This window comes from Sphaerodactylus townsendi, unplaced genomic scaffold, assembly GCF_021028975.2.
Source record: "Sphaerodactylus townsendi isolate TG3544 unplaced genomic scaffold, MPM_Stown_v2.3 scaffold_35, whole genome shotgun sequence".
Classification (NCBI taxonomy): domain Eukaryota; kingdom Metazoa; phylum Chordata; class Lepidosauria; order Squamata; family Sphaerodactylidae; genus Sphaerodactylus; species Sphaerodactylus townsendi.
Genome location: NW_025950528.1, coordinates 70,082 through 83,068, shown reverse-complemented (window position 1 = coordinate 83,068; position 12,987 = coordinate 70,082).

Below are 12,987 nucleotides of genomic sequence, written 5' to 3'. Positions count from 1 at the left end.
TGACCTGGTGACAGTCCAGGCCGGGGGGGGGGGGGCTCCTGTCCACAAACACTCAACCCTGCACTAAAATGCTGTGCTAGGAGAGTCCTGCTTAATGTTGTAGAAACAGAAGGATGCAACCACCCCCTGGCATAAATCAGATGTCCAAACGCTTTCTTCTGAGAGTCCTTCCTGATGCCTCCAGTCAAAGCCCCGTGCCCTGCGCAGATGTGCAAAACGATGTTCCCACTAAGAGAGACCCTCTTGATTGTTGGGGGGGGGTGATGTGCAGTAACTGTTAAATGGATGTGCAAGAACTTCACACATGTGCCAGAGTCTGGGCACATTTCATCCTGCAGAGACTTTGCCTTCCCATTTCTGCTTTCAGGATTGGGGGGAGGGGGGGCAGAGAAGCGCACGAGACTGGCATAGATAGCTCCTGCAGTCTTTTAACAAGCAAGACGGTAGAAGGGTGGGTAGAAGGGCGTGTGTGCAAGAATATGCTCTGCGCCATCTTGGGGGTGGGAGTGGAGCAGGCAGGGGGGGTGCATCAGAGGGAATAAGCAGGTGTGGGCGGGAGAGGCAGAGCTGAAAGTGACAGAGGAGAGCAGGCCAGGGCATATGAATCAGGGCTGGGTGTCAGGTGGGGGGGGGGCTGGCAGCAGAGATCGGAAACATGGATACAGAACAGGCATCCTTGAATGGTCAGCTCAGTGTCCAGATATTCCTTCTTTTGGGGCAGGTGCCAAATGTCACTACCACTGCCCCCCCTGCCCCCCCCCCCCGCTCCCTTGGGCCTGGACTGTCACCAGAACAGGAGGGGAAACAAGAGGGATTCTTGGGGGGGGGATATTTGGTACTCGGAGGTGCGTGTTAATCTGCGTTCTTGATCTCCCTGCTGAATAAAGTTAATCGGTCAGCAGAAGTGCACGAGCCTGCAAGTTTTACTGATAAAAAACAGTTGACTGAGGCGCTCTGAACAACACGCCACAAAGCTGGATAAAATGAAACAGCTGATAAGATGTTCTGTTGGTGTCATCACTTCTCAAGCCTTTAGTTTGATCACTGTTTTGCCACAAAAAAAGCCTGATTTAAACCTCCTGGTCCCTATGAATTGGTCTTCCCAGGACCCTTCCGGAAAATTATACAGGGGTGATCAGTGTTACCTCGTAAAGTGGGAGAGGGGGCTGGGACCCCCTCCTGAGAGCTCTGCCCAAGCCCCTCTTCATCGGTGACCACAGGACGTCTCCTGACACACACACACCCTTCTGAGTCCCAGCTGTCTCTCCCTCTCTATGGCTCATTCCGCACATAAAGAATAATGCACTTTCAAACTGCTTTCAGTGCTCTTTGAAGCTGCGCGGAATGGCAAAATCCACTGGCAAACAGTTGTGAAAGTGGTTTGAAAATGCATTATTTTGCGTGTGCGGAAGGGGCCTATATGTTTCCAGTCTTGCTTCTCTCCCTCCTCAAATGAGGCTTCTTGATATTCAATCAATTTCAGCAGTTCTGGGCTTTTTTCTGAGACTGACTCAAGAAGACCTGAGTTCAAATGTCTGCATAGTCATGAATCTTCAGCTAGTCACTCTCTCAACCCAACCTACTTTACAGGGTTGTTGTGGGAATAAAGTAGGGTATCTCCCCATGAGTTCCAAGGAGGAAGACAGAGCACAGGTGTGAAACAACTTGCAGGATTAAGACACACAAGAGGCCAAGAAACAAGAGAGTTGATCCACAGAAGGCGCGCTCCCTCCCTCCCTCCCTCCCTCCCTCCCTCCCTCCCTCCCTCACAGTGTGATGTCCTGGTGTCAAAAGTGAAGGGGGAAGGCTGAATGTAGTGGGGACAGGCCTGCCACCCTGCCAACCCAAAGCCACAGGTGGACTCAGAATGAGCAGCCCTTCTGGTGGATGAGGGATTGGCTGTCTGAAGGGTCCAGCCCTATGGGACCCCACACCGCCATTTCCTGGGTGTGCTGCCAGCCCTGAGCTTACCTGAGGCAGGGAGGCTGATTTCTAGGAGTGCCCAATCCGAAACCTGACAGAAGGACTGACAGGTGACACCCCACACCCCAGTGGCTGCTCATTGGTTCCTGCCAGTGAGAAGCCTTCTGCCCCTGATCCTGTGGGCCCCATGCCAGTTTAACCCCCCTCATCTACGTTTCCTGCCTTCTTATTGCAATCTGTCCTCAGCCACCTTGGAGAATGAAAAGTGAAGAATAAGGCTGTTTGGATTTGGGGGAAAGGCCCGGTCCTGATCCAAATTGGGATGCTGGACATCAAATTCCAAACAAGGAACTTGCTGCCGACATGTGAGGACAAGAACTTGAGGTGGATCAAAGGAAAACATTCTGTATAGTTAGGCTTCGAGGCAGAAGGCCTGTTCTGTGTTGCAGAAGTGAATGTTGCTTTGAGCTATTTGGTTAGGACGTTTCTATACCTACTGTTGTCCCAGGAATTCTGGGACCAAGATGGGTCCCTAGTTTAACTACTTGTTATTTCTGGGTGCCCTCGGGCCCAACATGGCAGGATGCGCTCTGTGTGTGTGTGTGTGTGTGTGTGTGTGTGTGTGTGTGTGTGTGTGTGTGTGTGTGTGTGTGTGAGAGAGAGAGAGAGAGAGAGAGAGAGAGAAGCAGCACCCTCCAACCTTGACTGGAACTTCACTCCTGTTTCTTATCATGCAGAGATCCCTCTGACCCCAAGCTAAGATGGACTCAGCATAAGAGGAAGAAGAAGAAGAGTTTGGATTTATATTCCCCCTTTCTGTCCTGCAGGAGACTCAAAGGGGCTCACAATCTCCTTGCCCTTCCCCCTCACAACAAACACCCTGTGAGGTAGGTGGGGCTGAGAGAGCTCCGAGAAGCTGTGACTAGCCCAAGGTCACCCAGCTGGCGTGTGTGGGAGTGTACAGGCTAATCTGAATTCCCCAGATAAGCCTCCACAGCTCAGGCGGCAGAGCTGGGAATCAAACCCGGTTCCTCCAGATTAGATACACGAGCTCTTAACCTCCTATGCCACTGCTGCTCACTTGTTCCTTGTTGTTCCAGTATCTGACACAAGCCATGGAGGACTCAGCTTTTCCCTGGGGACTCCACTTCGTCCATGCAGAAGTCCCAACCATTACAAGAAAACTATTGTGGGACTTTAAACAGCTGCAGCTTTGCGTTGAACCGGTATAATATGGATAAGCATCAGCTTCGAAAGGGGGCTGCCTGTTTTCACCTGTTCTTTTTCCCCTCGCTCAGCCTGAACGCTTGGACAGACCACTATTCTTTTTATTCACGTTTTAAACTTCCTTCTATTTCAAATGCTGATCTCTGGGAACTCACCCCACCTATGTGGTCTTGCCACCTGCATTGTGGTCATGTGGAGGGACAGTGGGGAGGCTCACCGTCCCTGGAGCAGGGCAGCTACGATGGCATTGCAGGGGATCACCCCCTTTGGAGCTCCTGGACAAAACTGGGTGTGTACTGTGGCTGGATGGAATCTGTATACAGCAGTGCAGGTGGCGTGCTAAATGCACAACCCCATTTAGCAAGAGGCATACTCTGAGTCACTGGTGGCAGCTGGGGATCCCAGTTTGTTTTGTTACCGCTGTGGCTCAGGTAACAATAAGTGATTTTAGTTCAGCAACGTAATGAGGCGCAGGAAGCTGGCGTTCTTCAAAGCAAAGGATTTTATTTGGAGGTGATGGTCACAGCTTGGGCAGGAGAATTGCGCCTTGCAAACAAGTGCAAGAATTTTTATTCCCAAACATCAAAGGGGCAAGGGGGCAGGTAGAAAGGGGAGGTAAGGGGGCAAGTCCCTTACCAAACACCAATAAGAAAACAACGAAAAGAAGATACAATTACAACTCTTGAATGGGATCACGAAATCCCGCTGTCAAACGTCTTCCCGCGAGATCTTGCAATGGTGCTGAAGGGAGAGCAGATAAAGTCCATTCAGAAAATCTAGGTGGGCTCGCTACCGCACCCAGCTATCTCCTTTATCAGATGGCTGTTTCCTTCAGTTATGTCCTGAGGCTCCCGCACCTCATCTCTGTAACAAAGGAGAGTTCAAATTGTCCAATGGTGGTCCCGACACGTTCTCCAACAGCTGGAACCTCTGGGTGCTGCTATCAGTTTTAATTAGCAAAACCAAAGAGGGTCTTTTGTCTTTGCTAAGGAGTCGGCTGAGTGTTGGCCCAAGTTGCATTCCAGGGCTGACTTCCTTGTCCCTTAATATCAACTTCTACAGGCTACTGCCTTTACTAACAAACACAAAATTCCAAAAATAACATTCCTAACTTAAACATTAGGGAAACCTTAAGGAATAAATACATATGCTTGCAGGCAAGAATCTCCTAAGTTAACAGTAACAAAACCTTAAACTAGCTGGAGAACCTAACTAAAGTATAACCTCAAACAGTGGGCAAATCATAAATTCAACACAAAAGGGCAAAGGCAAGAGGGAAACCATATAACATTGGCACAAGCACATGTTTACGTTCTTTGTGAGCCTCGTGGAGGCTTCTGAACCACACAAGTCTCTGTGTCCTGACATGGAGTCAGTGTAGCCATGTAACTTGACTTCAAGAAAATATTTTGGCTATTTTCTTGGGCGGTAACAGTTTTGTGGCACTCTGGGAAGTGAGAGAAAGGGTGGGGTGTCACCAAAGACTCGGGACCACCATAGGGTTTCCTTCCCCTGAGTGAAAGGAGGAGGGCTGGGAGTCCTGTTCCTTCACCCCCACCTTTCTCCTTGAGCTTATGTTTTAAAACTGAACAGTCCGAGACCTTTTACCCTTTCCTTGCTGGGAAGAGACTCCAATCCCGTGAGCATTTGGGTTGTCCTGTTCTGCATCTTCAGCCAACAATGGATTTGGGGGTTTTGATGGGATTTGGCAAGTGCCAGTAACACAATCCAGTAATGAAGGAGTTAATTGTTGCATGCTAATTAGTTAGTGAGGTCAGAAGTCAGTGACCAGGTAATTGATACCAAGGGCTACATGCAGGTCTGCACGTAGGCTTTAGATATATGTTCTTTGTGTTGCACTCTGCACGTGGTCAGTTCAGTCTATCCATAGCTTAGTAGCCATGTAATAGTCTAAGCAGCAAGCTGGCTGTTGGTGCTAGCTAGAAAGAAAGATGTTTATTGTTTTTCTTCCAAGTTCCCCTTCCCTGTTGTAAGTAAACTTTATTTCAGTAAAGCAACTGGCCTCTGCCTCATTATTACATTAACTCTGCTAATTAAGTATTTGTCCACACGACAGTTTTCTACCGACTTGGCTGCTATACAAAGTTGAGGCATTGTTACGAAACTGAGACTCACATGCAAGTCTGTGTCTGCCACAGTCTTTTCCACATAGGATGCAGTGAAATGACCTCTGCCACATTAAGCATCGCTGCAGCTTTTTGTGGGAAACTCAAAACAAATGCTGCAATAACTGTAAATAAGTTTCAGGTGGGGAACCATTTTGGTCTGCAGTAGAAGAGTAAGATTCTAGTCTGGTAGCAACAAAATTCCCAGGATATAAGCTTTCAAGGGTCACAGTTTGCAAGACTTTGCTGAAAAGGGAACTGAATTTCAAGAAAGAGGACTGAGTGGCTTTCCTTGAGCATAAAGAAAAATCTGCTTTCTTATGGAGCGATGCTCTACTAAGAAGGCTACTTGGGTCTCTTTAATGGGGTTTACTCCCAGGGAAGGTTCCTTTGAATTTCACTGCAAAAAAAGATAAGGTGTCCCAAAGGACAACACATTAAAATGTGCAAGAAAAGCAAACTCTTTATTGTTTGTGGTTAACAAGATAATTATTCCCAAAACAAAACCTCCAAAAGCACAGTCTCTGCTGACAGTAATTGAATCCAGAATCTTTTCCAATCAATAGTCATTTGTTCTCATCTCAGCAATGTCTGTTCTGCTTCAACTCTGCGTTCTCCCCAAAGCATGTCCATGGCTTTTTCCAAACACACCAAGACTACTTCTATTACACAACTGAGGAGGTTTCCATCCAATGTGAGTGTCTGTATGGGTCCTGATTCTCAACATTTTCTGTTATCTACAGCAACAAATATCTTAAATGGCAAAAAAATATGTTGACTAATAATGTGCAGGTTGTGATTCTCATATGCCTGAAGGTGCGTGTTTGTGTGTGTGTGTGTGGGGGGGGGACCTTCATTTATATTATTTCTCTTGTGTGTGCATTTTTTGATGAGAAGAATGATCTGAACTCCACCTGAAACTCTTTCCACACTCCAGACATTTCTCCCCTGTGTGGTATCTTTGGTGGGAAGTAAAGTCTGAGACTTGACTGAAGCCCTTTCCACAACTCCAAGCTTTTACAGGATTTCTCTCCCATGTGAATTCTCTGATGTTCCCTTCCCCTCCCTTGCCTGCCATCCCTCTCCTCCCCTCACTCCCTCCGCTTCCCTTGCATGCCACCCTTTCCCCTACCCCCCCTACCCCTTCCTCCACTAGGGTGGGTGGGCCATGTCCAGATGCCGGCCCCTCCCCTTCCTCCCCTCCCTTGCATGCCACCCTCCCTCCCCTCCTGTTGCATGCCACCCCTCCCCCTCCCTCCGCTCCCCCTTCCTCTGCTAGGGTCAGTGGGCCTTGTCTCACAAAAAGATCTAAGTGGGGTCAATAGCACTTTAGAGGAAGAGAGAGGGTACTGTGCTTCCACAGTAGAAAATAACCCCTTGGTTTTGGGGCACGGGGGAGGGTTGGAAGGAGAGGAAAATATGATCTGAACTCCACCTGAAACTCTTTACACACTCCAGACATTTCTACCAGGTGTGCTATCTTTGGTGGGAAGTCTGAGACTTGACTGAAATCCTTTCGACACTCCGAGCTTTTACAGGATTTCTCTCCCATGTGAATCCTCTGATGTTTAGTATATTCTGTCTCACAAAAAGATCAAAGTGTGGTCAATAGTACTTTAGCAGAAGAGAGAGAATACTGTGCTTCCACAGTAGAAAGTAACCCCTTGGTTTTGGGGCAGGGGGGAGGATTGGAAGGGGAGGAAATAGCAGTGGATGAATTCACAATTCTACCTATATATTTTGGTGGGACAGAGTATAAGACCGTCCATGAAGTGCTTTCCACCTTCCACACATTTAAATGAGTTCTCTCCTGTGTGAATTCTTGGATGGGAACTAAGGGTCCTGCTGGAAATGAAGCTCGCTCCACACTCCAAGCACTTCTGTGGTTTCTCCCTTTGGGATTCTTTGATATGAAATAAGGTTTGTGCTCTCAATGAAGCACGTCCACACTCCAACCATTCATCGGGATTCTCTCCCGTGTGGACTCTCTGATGTGCCTCTAGGCTCCACTCACAAGTGAAGCAGTTCGGACACAGGGGGGCGCTTGTTCCTGCTTTTTCCTTTTGGTTCTTTTTGCTGACTTGGGAGTTCACGGAAGATCCCACCCTGGCATGTTATGACTTTACCGCTTAGCATTTCCTATCTTTCCAACTTCCCCTGTCTTTTCATCTTCTCTCTCAGTTGCTGTAACCATTCAGCTGAATTTGGATGACCAAGGGTCTCTTCTTCCATGCCTATGTGATCATTTTCTTCTGTCACCTGCTCATGTGCTTCCCCCTCCATCTCAACGCCACACCCACTTCCTGCTGGAACAGAAACAGAAGGTCAAGGGAAGGAATTGTAAGCAGGGCCCAATATATTAATATCTTCACTGGGTCCCAAGCAGAGGTCTTTCATATAACCCCACCCCTGTGATCTTTTTACGTTTTCCATTAGATCGTTCGCGTTTCCCCCCACTAGATCCCACTATTTGGAAACCAGTGTGAGAATATTACGGTTGCATCAGAACCTCTTCTTCTGCTCTCTCCTCATCTGGATCATTTCCTTGGAGAAGTCCCTGAAAGGGACTCCTGCATGAAAGGCTCAGACATTTAGTTACGACCCAGGGATCAGGATAGCACCAGAAAAATAACAAGACAGATCTGCTGCTTTATGGCACGTAACTTGGAGTCTGGCGGGGGCTGCTGGTCTGTATGTGGTCTCCTCTGCGACAGCTCTGTAAAATCTCCCCCATTCAACCCATTCCCACCTGCCAGGCCATGGATTTAAGGTGGGTTAAGAACATAAGAACATAAGAACAAGCCAGCTGGATCAGACCAGAGTCCATCTAGTCCAGCTCTCTGCTACTCGCAGTGGCCCACCAGGTGCCTTTGGGAGCTCACATGCAGAATGTGAAAGCAAGGGCCTTCTGCTGCTGCTGCTCCTGAGCACCTGGTCTGCTAAGGCATTTGCAATCTCAGATCAAGGAGGATCAAGATTGGCAGCCATAAATCGACTTCTCCTCCATAAATCTGTCCAAGCCCCTTTTAAAGCTATCCGGGTTAGTGGCCATCACCACCTCCTGTGGCAGCATATTCCAAACACCAATCACACGTTGCGTGAAGAAGTGTTTCCTCTTATTAGTCCTAATTCTTCCCCCCAGCATTTTCAATGGATGCCCCCTGGTTCTAGTATTGTGAGAAAGAGAGAAACATTTCTCTCTGTCAACATTTTCTACCCCATGCACAATTTTATAGACTTCAATCATATCCCCCCTCAGACGTCTCCTCTCCAAACTAAAGAGCCCCAAACGCTGCAGCCTCTCCTCATAGGGAAGGTGCTCCAGTCCCTCAATCATCCTCGTTGCCCTTCTCTGCACTTTTTCTATCTCTTCAATATTCTTTTTGAGATGTGGCGACCAGAACTGAACACAGTAGTCCAAGTGCGGTCGCCCCATGGCTTTATATAAGGGCATGACAATCTTTGCAGTTTTTTTCTCAACTCCTTTCCTATCAAGGCGCAGGCTCTCGTGGATTTCCACACAGGCTCCAGCAATGGTGATTGTGCCCTCGAGGGCGAGTTTGGCCCGTGCCTGGCACGAGGGAAACGTCAAACCAAAGTCCCGCCTCTTGTCCGAGGAGGCCAGCCCTCCCGCCCCCCAGCCGCCCCCGGAGGAGAGGCGGGAGGGCGGGCTGCTTATCAGACGGGGCGCACCGCAGCCGCCACCCAGAAAGGAGGAGCAGCGCGGAGAGCCGGAGCCGAGAGCAGCCCCTTCGTCTTCTCTTCCCACTCACCCATGGCCCTGCTGCTGCTGCTGCTGCTGCTGCTGCCGCTGCCGCTGCCGCTGGCCCCGCTGCCGCCCTCCGCCTCCCGGCCCGGCCCGACGGAGGTGACTGTGGGGGCGATGCTGCCCGAGGACCCCCGGCGCTCTCCCTTGTCTTGGCCGCGAGTCGGGGCCGCCCTGAGTCTAGCCGTGGAGGCGCTGCAGCCCCAGCTGAGCCGGGCCGCCCTCGCCGTCCGCCCCGTCTTCGTCCCCGCGCAGGACGTGGAGGACGACGTTTTCTGCGACATCGAAGAGGCGAAGCTGAAGGCCATCGACCTGAGGCTCTCCCACCGCCCCGACGTGCTGCTGTTCGGCAGCGACTGTGAACTGGGGGTCGTGGGCTCTGCTTCTCGCTTCCAGTGCGCACTGGCGGGCTGCCCAGTCTCCTCACTGCTTGGCTGCGGCAAGTAACGTTAACCTGGCGGCAGGCGAGTCCTCCACCACGGCGCACTCCTACCCGTGGGGCCGGCAGCTCAAGGTCTTGGCCTCCCGCCTGCTGCAGCACCTCAACGGCACCTCCCGCGCCCTCTTCCTCTTCACGGCCGACGCCCGTGGTCTGCTCCTCTATCAAGTCATGGCCCCCTTTAGCCAGTGGCTCCCGGCCAATTCCAGCTTCACTACCCACAGTCACGTCTACAGCCAGGTGGGCCGGACTATCGAGGACATCCGGGCCCCCGAGAAAGGTGAGGCTGACCAGGTGGAACCCCAGACATTTAAAAAGCGCCGGTGCCACCTTTACTTTGCGCCTCTGCTAGAGGGTCAGAAGGGGTCCCCCCATTCTCACCATCAGCCCCCCGGGGGGCTCATGGGGTGTCACGCCTGGTTTCCCCCTTCCTCTCTGGGCGCAGGGACAAGGAGGGTGGCATTGGAGGGAGGGCAGTGGGAGGGAGCTGAGAAGAAGGCCCCGTCTGGGGGGCATGAGGTATAGGGAATCCCACGCTCCTTTCCCTGAAACAACCTGATGACACCACCCTGCAGCAGATAGCCTTGTTCGTGAGCCGCTGTCGTCAATGCCATGGTGACTGTGGCGCGGGGAATCAAACCCAGTTCCTCCAGATCAGAGTACACCTGCTTTTAACCACTGCTGCTCCCCCAAGGACGCTCCGGACTTCTGCAGAAGGTGCTTTGGCGAGGCACTTTGACAGGAGAAAACCATCAGAGCAGACTAGCCCACCACCTCCCACCTGCTGCTCCTGTTGTCTGGACTTGCACCAGGGCAACATTCCAATGTGGCATGCTGGTTAAGAGCAGGTGCACTCTAATCTGGAGGAGCCAGGTTTGATTCCCAGCTCTGCCGCTTGAGCTGTGGAGGCTTATCTGGGGAATTCAGAGTAGCTTGTGCACTCCAATACATGCCAGCTGGGTGACCTTGGGCTAGTCACAGTTCTTCAGAGCTCTCTCAGCCCCACCTACCTCACAGGGTGTTTGTTGTGGGGGAGGGGGAGGAAAAGGAAATTGTAAGCCCCTTTGAGTCTCCTACAGGAGAGAAAAGGGGGATATAAATCCAATAATAATTCTTCTTCTTCTTCTTCTTCTTCTTCTTCTTCTTCTTCTTCTTCTTCTTCTTCTTCTTCTTCTTCTTCTTCTTCTTCTTCCTGAGCAAATATGTTGTGGGCATGGGTGTGATCAAGATGGATGGAACATCAATTTATTCAATTGGGGGGGTAGTTAAAAAAGAGAGAGGATTGGTGGCTTTGAGCCATGCAGTCCATGGACATTTGACATGACATGGGTTTCAGTAGAATCCATGGGTCTGGTAGAGTTCATACAGAAACTGGAAAGATGCACGAGGATCTGTGTTTTTGTACCAAGGAGGCACCATGAAAGTTTTTTTTTTAAAAAAAAAATCCAGTTAATTGATGATGGCATGAAATGTGAGACAATGGTGGATTTGGGTGGAGTCCAGGAAAAATCTTCAGGGACGCAGGTTTTTTGCTCTGTGGTAGGACCATGAAATGCCGGGTCTCTCGTTTTTATGGTTCTGGCTGCGGAGAGCTGTGGTGTCATGCTGATTTCCTGTTGTTCAGTAGTCATGTTGTCATGTTTTGAATAAATCCACAGCATAGGTCTAATTGTAAGAAAGTCCCAATGCACGTTCACTTGACAAATGACATGGGGAGGTCAGCAACTGGATAAATGTGGGATTTGTTCCACATGTTCAGTTGTACATGCGTTGTCTGTAACATGTCATGTGCTTAGATTGGTACATCCGCTGTAACTTGTGGACAGGGCTTGTGTAGAGGTCTTATGAATTCATAAGGATCCATGACCATCAACCCATGTTTTTGCACTATAGCCCTTGCCCAAAAACTGAACTCATATTTTGATTGTGTGACTTGTAAACATCACATGAGCTGTAATCTTCCTGCATCTTTTGCAGGGCTCCGTGCAAAAATCATTTTGAGCCGGGAGGATTTCTGCCTTTGCTCGATACTGTTTGGCCTCCTGGAGGTGCCATGAAACTCTGGATCTTTGTTTTCCTGAGTAAAGTCTAAGGATGTAGAGTTTTTGCTTGATGCTTTTTGGCTCCTTGGTGGTGTCATGAAGTGCTGCATCTTTGTTTTCCTGAGTAAAGTTGATGGACATTGAAATTTTGCTTGATGCTTTTTGTCACCATGGTGGCAGGGGCGTAACGAGGCAGCCCTGGGAAAACTGTAGCCCTGGGCAAAACCTGGGTTGGATGCCCCCCCCCCCCCCCATGGGCGGCCACTCCACCATGACCAATGGGTCAATGGGTCAGCATTCCTATAGTAAAAAGTCCCTCCCCCCCCTTAAAGCGGGAGGCATGGCGAGTCTCATTAGATGACAGGTGGCCCAGATGTCAGGGCCGAAGAAAGGGGGCACTATGGTGGTGTCTTCGGTGTGTATATGGATACTGAGTCTATGGATATTGAGTTGCATCATTTTACAGTGAATTTCAGTGGAGTCCATATAAAAGTCACAAGGGCACCATGAATCGCTAGGTCCATGAGTTTTAAAGTGCAGTCTAGAAAAATGTTCTTTTTCATTGATACGGGGTGAGGTTGATTCAAAACATGGCTGCCGGGACTGGAAAAGGGAGACAGCTCAGCAGTGCCCTTGTAACAAGAGTCACAAAAGGGCATCCCTGAGCCCACACAACTGCTTAGGCCGGGAAGCCTTGTCCTTCATGCATGGCTGATGGGCACATTCCCCCTCCTTACCTGGGCTCTTGGCTTGTGTTCCTTGCCGGTGTCTGACTCTCACCCCTTTGGCCCGTAAGGTTTCCTGTCAGTGATCTTCATCGTTGGGTCCCTGGAAAATTTGCAGGAGATGATGCACCTGGCGCAGGTTCAGAAGATGACCGATGGTGACTACATGTTCATCTACCTGGACCACTTTGGGGAAAGCCTGGAAGGGCATCAAGAGGTAGTCAAGCCCTGGCAGAGCAAGGAGGGGCCGGACAGAGGAGGTCTCCGAGAGGCCTTCCAGGTAGGTGCTGCAGGGAGGAAGGGGTTGGGGGGAGGAAAACAAGAGGGCGGAGGGTGGGTGCTGGAATCTCCCCAAAGAACTTTGCCTTCCCTGGTTGTGCCGCAGTGCAACATTGAAGCTATGATGGGATTTGAGGAGGGTCACAGTTTAATATGTTGTCAAGACCCTCAGGAGCTTTAAGCTGTGCATCTGAGCAGGTGCAGAGATCTTATCCCTTCTGAGTGGGTGAGCATAGCCAGCTCTTTGCCTTGAGACATGCGGAAGTTTGCTTCTGGGGTCCTCCAGACTGAGCCACATCACCTGCAGTGAGGGAGGGAGATTGGCAGTCGTGGGTCTTTGGGACCTGCCTTGGATGGGCAGCTGGAGGGGGTGTTGGGGAAGGCCGGCAGAAGAGATGGTTTTACCTGGATGAAGCCAAGTGGAGCTCCTGGCCGCAGTTCTGTGTGTTGATCCAAGAGT